Source organism: Arvicanthis niloticus, chromosome 25 (genome assembly GCF_011762505.2).
Source record: "Arvicanthis niloticus isolate mArvNil1 chromosome 25, mArvNil1.pat.X, whole genome shotgun sequence".
Classification (NCBI taxonomy): domain Eukaryota; kingdom Metazoa; phylum Chordata; class Mammalia; order Rodentia; family Muridae; genus Arvicanthis; species Arvicanthis niloticus.
In genome coordinates, this window is record NC_133433.1 from 38534368 (window position 1) to 38547818 (window position 13451).

At 38.8% G+C, this 13451-nt stretch overlaps 1 long non-coding RNA gene across 8 annotated transcripts in view; it reads left to right on the forward strand.

Moving 5' to 3' along the window:
• Positions 1-13451, forward strand: part of LOC143438650 (uncharacterized) — a 29436-nt gene that overhangs the window by 2168 nt on the left and 13817 nt on the right. Inside the window, exons 2-3 of one of the 8 annotated variants that reach the window (XR_013107362.1) lie at positions 10579-10724; positions 11713-11879. The exons of 6 other annotated variants lie outside the window; for them this stretch is intronic. This is a non-coding gene — a long non-coding RNA (uncharacterized LOC143438650). The remainder of the gene's footprint in view (positions 1-10578; positions 10725-11712; positions 11880-13451) is intronic. One more of the 8 variants, XR_013107361.1, reaches the window with a different exon arrangement.

The following is a 13451-nucleotide window of genomic DNA, read 5'->3' on the forward strand; positions in this document are numbered from 1 at the left end:
CAGGAACGCATGCACGCGCCAATCGAATCAGTAAATGTAATTTTTAAAGTGATTTTTTTTCTTTTAGCAGTCTGGAGGGAGTCTGCCAGAGTACTTCAAAACATTCACATTTTTAAGTCTGTTTTTCTTAGCTTTAACTTCAGTGTCTACTAGTCTATACCTGACACATCAGTAACTGGATCTTTTAAGTATCTAACATGCTGATTTGATTGTAAGCTCCTCTTTAAATATTAACCCCACCCCCTGAATAATGATATGCATTCAGTATTAACATTTGTTAGCAGCATCTTACAGCTTGTTCAAGCCCCCTGCTTCTGGCTGGCCTTGTATTAGCCTTCATCCAATTATGTCTCTGCTCTTCCTAAGGATTTTCAGTGGTTTTGTATTGTAGATGGATAAAATTTGAACATAGCACAAGAAATCTTGTGTGGATTGTGAGAGGTCTCATCTCACACTAGATTAAATTCTCCTCTTCCTATGAATCTTTAAATTGGATGAATTTTTAATACCATAGGATTCTGGAGGGATTGACACAAATTATAAAGCATTTAATAACTCTGTAAACATTAAATGTTAATATTTAATATCATTAATAACTAAATTTTAATATGTAAGGCCAAGTAAGTTTCTATGAAAAATTCTTGCCCGCAGATGTCTCAGAGGCGACTAGTAGGAAGTAATACAGGGGCCACTCAAACAAAACTACAGGGATAGCTGAGCATTTGGGAAATAGAGGCAGGAAGATTAGGAGTTTAAGGACATCCTTAGCTACACAGACATTTTAACAACAGGCCTGATATACAAACACTGTAAAACAAACTGCAATGACAAGGTTCTACAACATCTCTTACAAAAATCCCTTAAGGATACGGGGAAACACCTAAATTTTTTTTGCACACACCTAAATGTTTTTAGCTCTGCCAAATTTGAAATTCTACTCAGAACATATATTTGCTATTTCTTAAACTTAGTGTTGTTGCCCTAATTTAAGGTAATGTTCAATAACAGTCACTTAAAAATATACATTGGGGCTAGAGAGATGGCTCAATGCTTAGGAGCACTGACTGCTCTTTCAGAAGTCCTGAGTTCAATTCCCAGCAACCACATGATGGCTCACAACCATCTGGAACAGGATCTGATGCACTGTTCTGTGTCTGAAGACAGCTGCAATGTACTTAATATAAATAAAAATAAGTACATCTTTAAAAAATAAAAAGCTTGTAAAGAAATTGAGCATCTTTTTAAAAAGTATAAATTGATCAATTATGTTTATATATTTGGCTAATTTGTACTCAATACATATCAAAATTAAGTCTGTTAAGAGTTAAAATACTGGTTGAAATTTTGCTTTTAAAATTTTAACTAGAAGGAAAGAGAGCTGGATCAATGGTTGAGAGGACTTAATGCTCTTGCAGAAGACCATTTGGTTCCTAACACCCACCTGGTCACTCTCAAATATCCATAACTGCAGTGCCAGGGCATGCAACACCATCTGACCTTGGGCACCAGCCGTGCAGGCAAAACACTCATAAAATAATATTTAAGGATCGTAACTCAATTGTCAGTCACTGTTGAAAATGCTGGTGTGGCACAGTGTGTTCAGGAGAAGGATCTTTGTTCTCAGTGCTGTTTATAGACCTTACAGCTGTTCCACTACTTAGTTGGTTTGTTGGTGTTCATAGGTGTTACTAGTGATGATGATAGTTAATTTGAGTGTCTTCAAGGATAGTAATGAATCTGAAGAGCTAGTAACCAACTCTGTTGATGCTGAAGTTCAAAACATGCAAGTATATCACCCTTGATGTTCTAAAAGATTTGAATCTATAAAGACAGGCCTTTTTTTCAAATTGAAAGAGATAGTATCCCTAAGATTATAAAACATTAGTTCTTATATTAATTATCTTAACATTTATCAAAATGTCCAGAAGTAGAGCGAATTCTTTATGGAATATTTTTAATGATAAATTAGTCAATCACGTAGACAGAACTGACTCCAAATGAGAGTTTGGGATTTTTAACTTACATACATTACAATATACATTTTTAAAATATAGATGGAGAGTGTAGCTCAGTAATACAATGGATGCTAGCATGGCCTTGTATTTGTTCCCTACTACCTAAATTCATAAAATAGCTGGATTTAATAATGCATACTTCTAATCTTAGCACATAGAAGCTAAGGTAGGACAACAGGCCACCCTGTCTAATAACACCATGATCAAGGACATACAAATTTCTGTCTATATTAAAGACACATAAATCCTAAGGAAAAAATACCTGTTGCTTCTGAGGCAGTAATATTTTCTATTCTTTATTCTCCCAATTCTAATATTGACCCAGCAGTGATTTTTATCATTATCTAATGGCTTGAAAGGCCATTTGATTCAGTGCCAGGAGACAGATCTTGAGATTTTGATTTCATACTTCTGGCAGTCCTTGTCATTATGTTTATTTTTAAAATGTAATTTTTAATTGAAAATACTAAAATGTTCTTAGATTTGTGTCTCTTGGCTTTTACATTACAGTTCAACTTAACTATCTTAACTAATCCAGATTTTATTATTTACTCCCAGTTTTACAGATGGGACATTGATTCCTGAAGACTAAGCTACTGAATCAGTACACTTTTCTAATTAGTGTTCCTTAGCTGGTAACAAGACTGGAGTTTAACCAGCTGATGAATTCTAAGGCCATAACCATAGTACACAATGCTGCCCCTTACTTTGGTATCAATTCAAATTAAGGTTAAAAAAAAAAAGGTATGAACTTGAAAGTTTAGTGTAAGCTAAGTTTCTCAATGATAAAACTGTTTTGTGGGCATAGGGGAGGAAATAGGTCAGTTCATCACAGACCATCCTGTGAAAGTTGATTTTTTTAAACATGTTATTTTATTCTATTTGTTTGGATATTCTATCTACATGTATGAACATGCACCATGTCCATGCCTCATGCTTAGAGACCAGGGCACTGGATCCTCTGACATTGAAATTACAGAAAGCTGTGAGTCCCGGGACCTGAACATGCTCTTTGGCAGAGCACCCAGTGCTCTAGATGGCTGAGTCTAGAGCCCGCTCTAGCCCCACATTTTAGGATTTTTGACATCTCTAGCTTTCATCACCTGATATCAGTGATACTCCTATCCGTAACTGCTTGGTTTCAGACTCCAGGACAAGGGGCTGAGGCACATATTTTACTTACCAAAGCAGACCTGGCCTCCAGATTCTCCCAGCACCCCTCAGTCCCTACCTGACATACCCTGCCCCCAACCTTGAACTTTCCAGCCTAGGGGCTGGCCTGCCCTTCCCCCAGAGATTCTTCCCTATATAATCCAAACATTTTGCACCACATCCCCCCCTAGATGTGCTCTTTCTCTTCCCCCTCCCCTCTTTCTCCCTCTTCATGGCAATAAATCTATCTACGTATACTTTGGTTAAAATTGGCTCATTTTACTGGTGGAGAAATAACTTATCAATACCAACTTAAAAATGCCTCTGCAAACACTACAGTACTGCCTAGAGGGACAGACAGAAGAACCAACCCCTTTCCCACAGTGTCACATATCTGTACGATGTGACATCGTACAGCTACTGGAAATTGTATTTCAGAAAAATGTTAGAAGGCATGGAATCAAACTACCATAATTCACATTTTTATATTAATCTCTGGAAATTTGAATATAGTTAACTGTATGAGGATCTTAAAATCTTGTCATTTATTCCCTATGCATATAAAACTTAAACCATGTTAGCTTAGAAAATAAAATTCTAAAGATTTCTAAAAAGATTTCTATAACAACCTAAAGTGATGATATAAACATTAGGTAGTGGTATGATTAAAAAATAAGAGTAGCCAAGCAGTGGTGGTGCACGCCTTTAATCCCAGCACTTGGGAGGCAGAGGCAGGCGGATTTCTGAGTTTCTGAGGTCAGCCTGGTCTACAGAGTGAGTTCCAGGACAGCCAGGGCTACACAGAGAAACCCTGTCTCGAAAAACAAAAAAACCAAACAAACAAAAACAAAAAATAAGAGTAATGAGATTTATCAAAACTTCTTTGCTTCACTTTGGTTTTTCAAGACAGGGTTTTCCTGTGTAGCCCTGGATGGTTTAGACCTCCACTGTGCACTGGCTGGCCTTGAACTCGAGATCTGCTTGCCTCTGCCTTCTGAGTGCTGGAATTAAAGGCATGAGCCACAAAAAGTAAAATACAAAGGAATTTTATTTGTACCCATTCTATATCTTTTAAACTATGTCTTTGTGTAACCTATAAAATTAAGGTTTCTCTCTAGTTTCCTAAAATCATTTTATTTTAGTAGCATTTGTTTTCAATTTTATGTCCTCAAATGACCCTTTGGTTTTAGTCAGTTTGCACCTGTACATGTTTATGAGAAGGCACCTTGTGGGAGTCAGTTCTTTCCTTCCAACATGGGTTCTAGAAATTGAGCTCAGGCTATCAGGCTCAGGAGCAGGCACATTTACTCTCTGAGCCATCTTACCTGACAAACCTCTCATATATTTTTAAGGTGACTTACTATAAAAGGAATGTTGAACTGAAAATTTTGGCCATGAAGTCTTCAATCCTACTTAAATCTATTGTCATGCCAGTCCTTATTCTGTACTCTGTGTTTCTGGGACTCTAGCTTTAATTATGGTCCATTTTATCTTTAAAACCACTTGGTAAGTACTATGAACTGAATTTACCAGAGAAAAGCCAGAGCTTTGTAAAGGTGTAGGGGATTGATTAGAAACTTCCTGATTGTGGAGAGCTGGGATAGTGCAACTTCAGAGCTAAATTATTTTGGGCTGACAATCCTCTTAGTAGCTATTCATTGCCTACCTCAGTATGACTTAACAGTCTTGTGACATATGTGACATGTTTTGTAATATATTATCCTAACAGATGGCTCATTTCCTTCAACTTGAAATCGAAGAATGACTGACATCAGATAACAAACATCTCAGACCTATAGTAAAGGCTGCTCCTACTGTACTATAATACCAATGTTTTCATCAGTTTGAAAAATAACTTGATTTTTGGCTATTCCAGCTGTCCTGGATCTCCATATGTAGACCAGTCTAGCTTCAAGCTCAGAGATTCTGCTTCCTCTTTAAGAGTATTAGGATTAAAGGCATTTGCTACCACAACTGGCCTGCCTTCCTTAACAAAAACTCACAAAACTATCATTATGTTAGAATATGTTATTCAGGGTAAACTGAATGACCAGTGGTATGGTCATTCATATTTTACTATGTACAACTGTTTTTTTAAAGATATGATATAGTACATGATTATATTCCTTTGCAGATGTTTTGTTATAATTAATAATTGATGCTGGGATATAGCTCAGTGGTAGTGCATAAGAATGGATTTGATCCCAAGTTTTATAAAATATTAGTAGATACTGAAAATTAACAAGTGATGTGATTAGCTATAACTTTTAGGCAGATATAAAAACTTAAATAGGAGCTGGAGAGGAGACTCAGCAATTAAAGGCACTTTCACGTTTGTCAGAAGACCTATACTGATGCTTATAACCATCTGTAACTCGAGTTTTGGGAGATCTAGTACCTTTTTGTAGCTTCTTTGAGCATGAGGCACATTCATGGTGCAAACAAAATAAAAACAGATCTTGAAAAGTCTAAAAGAGCCGGGCGGTGGTGGCGCACGCCTTTAATCCCAGCACTTGGGAGGCAGAGGCAGGATTTCTGAGTTCGAGGCTAGCCTGGTCTACAGAATGAGTTCCAGGACAGCCAGAACTACACAGAGAAACCCTGTCTCGAAAAACCAAAAAACAAAAAAAAAAAAAAAAAGAAAAGAAAAGAAACAAAAAAAGAAAAATCTAAAAGAAAAAAATGTTACCAGCTATGGTGGTATACAACTTTAATTCTGCACCCAGGAGGCAGAGCAGGTGAATCTGTGGAATTCAAGCCCGTCCTAGTCTACACGGGGAAGTCTAGAACCAGGGTTTCTTAGACTCTGTCTCTGACATCCTAAATATTAAGAGTGGGATAGCACTTGCTTTTAATCCTAGCACTTTTGAATTTGAGGCCACCTTAGTATGTAGAGCTACAGAATAAGAACACTCAAAAAAAAAAAAAAAAGGAATGAATAGTTTTATAATTTGCTTTAGATTTGCCTACTATAAAGTTTCAATTCTTCATCCTTTCTATGGCTTTTATTTTATGATTGTTACTAGAACAAATAGTTTAAATGTTAATAGTTTAAATGAATGTTACACACTAACAAGACAGGAATTCTAGGGATACCTGTATACATGTGTGCATTTTGCATAATGCTAGGAATGAAACCCAGGGCCTTTAGTCTCTGCTTAAAGCATCTTTCTACTGAGCTCCACTCTCAGCTTCCTCTCAGGGAAAGTGTTAATGCAAGTAGTTCTGGGAACCTCCCAATCTTTAGCCATGGATGGGTCACACCCTCTTAAACTGCATACCTCAAGCAAATTCAGATCTACTCCCAAAGCTTTCTGAATTTTTATAGATTTGGTCTGAGTAATTTGAGTTTATCATTCTCCAGTCTGCCTTATACTTATTTTAAAAATATGTATGTAGCTTACACATACATAGCTGATACGTTAGGTGACATATAGGAGCTAGGAAGGGTGGGGTCCATTTACATTTGGACTGTAATCAAAGTCTCTTTGTTGTTTGGTTGTTTTCTTGTATTAAGACAAATTTTTAATGCCAGGGGTGGTGGTAAACACCTCTAATCTCAGCATTTGGGAGGTGGAACAGGCAGGTGAATCTCTGAATTAGAATTAGAGGCCAGCCTAGTCTACCTAGAAGCTCTAGGCCAGGGGCTGGAGAGATGGCTGAGTGGTTAACAGCACTAACTGCTCTTCCAGAGTTCTTGAACTCAATTGCCAGCAACCACATGGTGGCTCACAACCATCTGTAATAGAATCAAATGCCTTCTTCTGTCATGTCTGAAAACCATGACTGTGTGTGTGTTTGTATGTGTATTAAAAAATATAATCTTTAAAAAAGAAGAAGAAGCTCTAGGCCAGCAATATTAGTCAGGATTCTCTTTAGAGACAGAATATAAGTATTAGAATGACTTACAGGATGCAGGTCAACAAACCCACAATGGTGAGTTGTTAATGGAAACTTCTCTCAGCTGGTCTTTTATATACGCTGGAATCCTGAAGAAGTAGGGTCCAATGCCAGAGAAGAAATCGATGTCCCAGCAAGGCAAAGACAAACAGTGAAAGAACAAACCTTCCTTCTTCCATTGTGTTTATATAGGCTTCCAGCCAAAGGTGTGACCCAGATTAAAGGTGTGTCTTCCCACCTAACGTCTGGATTAAAAGCCTGAGTCTTCCCAATTCAAGGTCCAGATCATAAGCCTATGTTTTCTAGCCTCAAGATCTGGATCAAAGGCATGTTGTCTTCCTGCCTCAAAATCTGGATCACAAGTGTTCCCTCCACTTCTAGACTGTAGTTCATCCCAGATATAGTCAAGTTTACAACCAACAGTTAGTAATCAAATCTACCCCTTGTCAACTTGACACACAACCATATCTCCTTATGTCATGGTTAATACCAAATAAAAACAATAGCCAGGTCATAATAATACCAAAACATAATATAACTATCCCATGAACAATTGCAAACATACTATATATTTAACCAGGTCATTGTTACCACTAACATAACGTCACTATCCCTCATACAATCACAAAGGCAATATAAATTTAGAATAGGTGGCATTGTCCCTGAGGGACATCCTATTCGTCTTCTCTTAATTCATGCTACAATGTATGATATGAAAATCTAAAGAAAATACAAATATCTGTACAAATCCATTTTAAATAAAATACAACAGAAGCACTCACGTCAATTATAATCCTCATTTTTCCAACTAGTTATGTGGCCTTAGATGGTATCTCTATTTTCCTTTTCCATTTGGAATTCCTTCCACCCTCTGCAAGCACCTCAGCAGGTCTCAGATGTTTTCCTAGAAAAGTGACCCATACTTTAGTTACTGATGGGTCTGTGATGCCTTTTGTCACCCTACCTGGATTAAGCTGTTGTGGTTTCTGGACCACAAATCACAGGACACAGTAGTACCAAGAGATGCCCTAAAGGATCTCCTGTACTCCAGACATAATGGACTTATGCCCACTGTAGAGAAGCAATCCAATTTTCCCATAGTAATCTGGATCTATTACCTCTCCTAACACTGTTACTCTTTTCTTAGCCTGTTGATTTAAGGGCATTAGAAGCCTAAAGTGAGCAGGGAAAATCAGAGCCTTCAGGTCTATGGAATATTTTTTTGTAGCTCCTGGCAGGAAAGCTCCACTTTGGAACCGAAGCTTCTAAGCCAGCAAAACTTAGGGTTGTGAGAACAGGAAGCAAAAATTTACCCAGTGGGTTACTAGAGAAGATATTGAGAGGAAGTATTCCCTTCTCAACCCCTTGATTCATGGACACATCGATTGTGGCTATATATTGGAGAAACTACTATATTTGGGTGCTGATTCAAAACATATACCACCTAAAAAACCCTGCCCCAGCCCTCCAGGCTGCTGCCACCTAATTGGCGCCGTTACTGTGTCTTCAAATGGTCATTCTATCTTTCTATTAAGCCAGTTGCTTCAGAATGATGAAGAACATGATAAGATCAAGATCCGGATCAAAAGCCTGTGCCTTCCAGCCTCAAAATCTGCATCAATATCCAAATCACACTTCTGGACTGTCATTCATCCCACATATAATCAAGTTGACAACCAACAATAGCCATCGCACCAGCCAAGGCTGTATAGTGTGACTGTCTCAAAAACCAACAGCAAAATTAAAGCATTTATATATCAAGTGTATGCATTTGAGAACGATTTGTGGGATTGGTTCTCTCTTTTCACCTTATGGGTTCTGAGGATCATTCTCAGGTTGTCAGGCTTGGCAGCAAACAATTTATTGAACCATCTTGCTGTTGTTTGCAGTTTTCTTTTAGGGTGGCTATGTAGCCCAGGCTAACCTTTTTTTTGTTTTGTTTTGTTTTGTTTTGTTTTGTTTTGTTTTGTTTTTTGTTTTTTTTTGAGACGGTTTCTCTGTGTAGCCCTGGCTGTCCTGGAACTCACTCTGTAGACCAGGCTGACCTCGAACTCAGAAATCTGCCTGCCTCTGTGCTGTGATTAAAGGCGTGCGCCACCACCGCCTGGCAGCCCAGGCTAACTTTAAACTCTTTATTTTCTATCTCTGTTTCTTGGTTGCTGAGATTACAAGTTTGCACCACCTTATCCTGCAAATCCTCCTTAAAATAATATTGGAAACACCTAAATTTGTGTCACCTGATTCTGTACATTACATCTAAAATTATACAGTTCTGACTGTTTACTAATTACCCATACAAGCTCAGATATTACCTCAGAAAGGTCAAGTAACCCTGACTCACCCAAGAACATGGATTCAGGTTGATTTCAGGGAAATGATTACAAGAAGTATTTATAGTTCTAAAACAAAAGAAAGTCCTAAATCCAGGGATTTTTCCAAATAAATGAATAGCAACATCGAGTTTGTTGAGTTATGGGAAAGTGTAGACATCTCTCCTGTAGGTCTCTAGTGTTACTTAATGGCATTCAGCTTTTGGGTTAGTGGAAGCCTAGGGGCAATGAATGTCTTTTAAGTGAACTAAAAATTGCCATAGATAATTTGACTGTGTACCTGCAACATTTCAACTCTCCACAATCACAGAAGCTGTAATCAAGTGAGCCTTGTACAGTCTTTAACAGGTGTGGTTTTCTTTTTAAAAACAAGTATGAATTCCCTAGAATGTACTCAGTACTCCTTGAAAAATAAAACTAACCCCAGCAGTTTTTTTTTTAATCTATGGTGTTTGTATGTGTTTGAGTTTAAACACTTACACTTAATATTTTAAAAATAACTTTTGAAATATTTTGTAATAATTTTTACCCATTTATATTTATGCATTAGAGACTTTGTTTTCTCCCACCTTTGATTCCTTTACATCCATCCCAGACTTCTAGAAGCTGACCAAAGACAGGTTTATGCAATTGCTTGTTTTCTTTGCATATATGATGCTATCGATAATTTATCATCCCTTTTAAGATTTCCTTTTTTAAAATAATGAGCATCAACAACTAATTTCATCCAGCTTTCGTTAAATTGCAGGGGTTTTGTTTTAATTTCAGTATATAACATGCTGAGTGGTAGAGCATAGAGAAATCAAACAGGAACTGACATAGAAGCTTCCCTATTGCTGGTTAGTCCTCATAGTATCAGAAAAAGCTATTCAGTTTGCTGAGGAGAAAAGTCATCAGGTCTTACTCAGCTGTGGGTCCTACAGGGTATATTACTGACCAGCCAGGTCACGTGTGCCCACCTGTACAGTAGTGAAAAATCTGTTGTGAGAATAACCAATGACTTTCTATCTAGTTTTCAGGCCTGCTCCACAGGAGGGAATTTACATCTGGTATTACAAACCTGGTTAAAGCCCATGGCTGGGAGTTCATATACCCTAGCATAGAAACTATAGCTGTTTTGCTAAATTAACATGATACACCTGACAAATTCTCTTCTAAATAATTGTGTTTATTCCTCATAGATAATGTGGTTGTCAGCTTTGATCAGAGAAGCTTCTTTTTGCAATGGCCAGTGGTGACTGCAGACTCACAAGGGACCAAAGTACTAAACATAAATGAGTGATGGATATTCAGCCATAAGTGAGACATCTGTATCATCCCCTTCAAGGTTAAGGAACACTTTATAATAGAGAATGGAAAGCACCAAAGATGGGGGGAGTGGGGTGGAAGATGTTGTGACATGTTGTCTTCTAGGCATGACATTGCCTATGGTACTTTGCACCCCTGTGATTGTGTGCATGGAAGAGCAGTTCCACCACCAGAGAAGTGCCACCAACAAAATAGCACAAATTCTGGGCATGGTGGACACGTCTTTAATCCCAGCATTTGGGAGGCAGAGGTAGACAGATCTCTGTGAGTTCCAGGCCAGCCTGGAATACATGGTGAGTTTATGACAGCCAGGGTTATGTAGAGAGACCCTGATTCACAAACACCAATAATAATAATAATAATAATAATAATAATAATGATAATATAAATGTATGCAAATGCTTATAAAATACAATTCACAGCAGCTAAAATAGGCTAGCTAATGAATGCGTGACCAAATATAATTATATGTTCAAACAACAGACTATATGTGATAGAAGAATTTAAGCAGGGGATTGCAGAGATGCCTCTGTGGATTAAGAACACATACTGCTGCCGGGCAGTGGTGGCACAGGCCTGTAATCCCAGCACTTGGAAGGCAGAGGCAGGCAGATTTCTGAGTTCCAGGCCAGCCTGGTCTACAGAGTGAGTTCCAGGACAGCCAGGACTACAAAGAGAAACCCTGTCTCGAAAATAATAATAATAAAAATAATAATAATCACATACTGCTGTGAGCAGAAGTCCCACATTCTTTTTGTTTTATTTTGTTTTGTTTTTTTGTTTTTTGAGTGCTGGGATTAAAGGTGTGTGCCACCACCGCCCGGCGAAGTCCCACATTCTGTTCCCAGCACCTATCACACCAGGCTGCTCACAAGCACCTGTAACTCCAGTTATAGGGGATCCAACACCCTCCTCTGGACTCCACAGGTTCCTGTGTAAAATTCACACAGAGACTTACAGGATTCCCTAGAGAAACATGACTGATAGAATATATATTTATATTTCAGTTTGTCTTCAGTATACACCAGAATCCTGAAGAAATAGGCTCTAATGCCAGAGAAGGCAAAGAGGAACCTTGTTCCACATCCTATTATATAAACTGCCACCAGAAAGTATGGCCCAGATTTAAGATGGATCTTCCCACCTTAAACCATCCAGTCCAAAAACCTCACAGGTATACCAGCAACCAGCAACTGCGGTTTTATTCCAGACATAATCAACTTGGTAACCAATACCTGTCACATGTATATGCACACAATTTTAAATGTTTGTGTTTTTTAAAGAATGTAGCAAGCCAGGTGATAGCACATGCCTTAATATCAGCACTCCAGAGGCAGAGGTAGGTGAAAATCTCTGAGCTCAAGGCCAGCCTGATCTACAGAGCAAACTCCAGGAAAACCAGGTTTTCACAAAGGAACGTCTTTCTCTCTCTCTCTCTCTCTCTCTCTCTCTCTCTCTCTCTCTCTCTCTCTCTCTCTCTCTCTCTCTTTCTCTCTCTCTCGCAGAGTAACAAGCTAATTGGCAAAGTACTTGCCTAGCATGCAAAAACCCTGGAGTCAGAGGCCAGCACCATATAATTCAGACATAGGCCAACCTATAATCCTAATATTTAAAAGAGGTGCATATAGGAGGTTCAGGATTTCAAGCTCATCCTTGCATACTTAAAAGTTAGAAGACAGCCTGGGATATTGTGACCCTGTTTTAAAAACAGAAGGCAGTTCCATTCCTAAGCTTGCCTAAGAAACTTAAAACCTTCAGGTGTGCACAGTAAGGTAAGGTTTTGATCTAGCATTTAGGATTTCAATTTCCAAGACAGTTTGAGCTATGTAGTGATATCCAGTATCAAAAAACAAGAACTAGATGGTTGATGGTGGCACATGCCTTTAATCCCAGCACTCAGGAAGCAGAGGCAGTTAGATATCTGAGTTCAAAGCCAGCCTGGTCTACTGAGTTCCAGGACAGCAGAGACTACACAGAGAAACCTTGTCTTGGGGAAAACAAACAAACAAACAAACACACCTCAGGGTGTGCTCTTCCCCCAGACTTGAGCAGGCCTGAGAGACCTTGCTTACCACAACAGACCAAGTGATAGGATCTAGGTGGAGTTACCCACCTTAGCTGCACAGAACACAGAAGCAGAACTGCCCCTGGGCTTGCCTAGAGATGGCCGGGACCTAGAACAGATTATGGATTATCCCACCCATCTCCCCGGCTGAAACCAGGAGGGGTTGTGGGTTGGGCCTTCCCCTTTAATTTGAGAGCTGAACATTAAAGCTTTGAGCCTTGATAAGGGAAGTTGTCTTGGCTTCCTCTTGCCCTCCGTCCCCTTTCATTCCCAGCCCCCCTTTCAGGTGAACCCAGTTGATTCCTGGCTGCAGGCGGCTACTTCAGGGCACTTGCTGTGCTTGCAGGGGATCTGGCTCTCAGCACTCACTTCCTCTTCTGGCCTCTGGGAGCCACAGCACATACATGCAGGCAATAAAATAAATCTTTTTTAAAAAACAAAAAAAAGGTGGGAGTTTGGCAAGATGACTCAGTGGGTCAAGGTTCTTACCAAGTCTGCTTGCCTGAGTTTGGTCCACAGGAGCCACATGGTGGAAGTAGATCTGACAACCACAGATCTTGTAACTTAACACCCCCCCCACACACACACAAAAGCATGTACACTAAATGAGCATAATGAAAATAAACACTTCAATGAACTAGTTACAGAGTCTATAATAAAAACTCGAAAAAAACTAAGTTT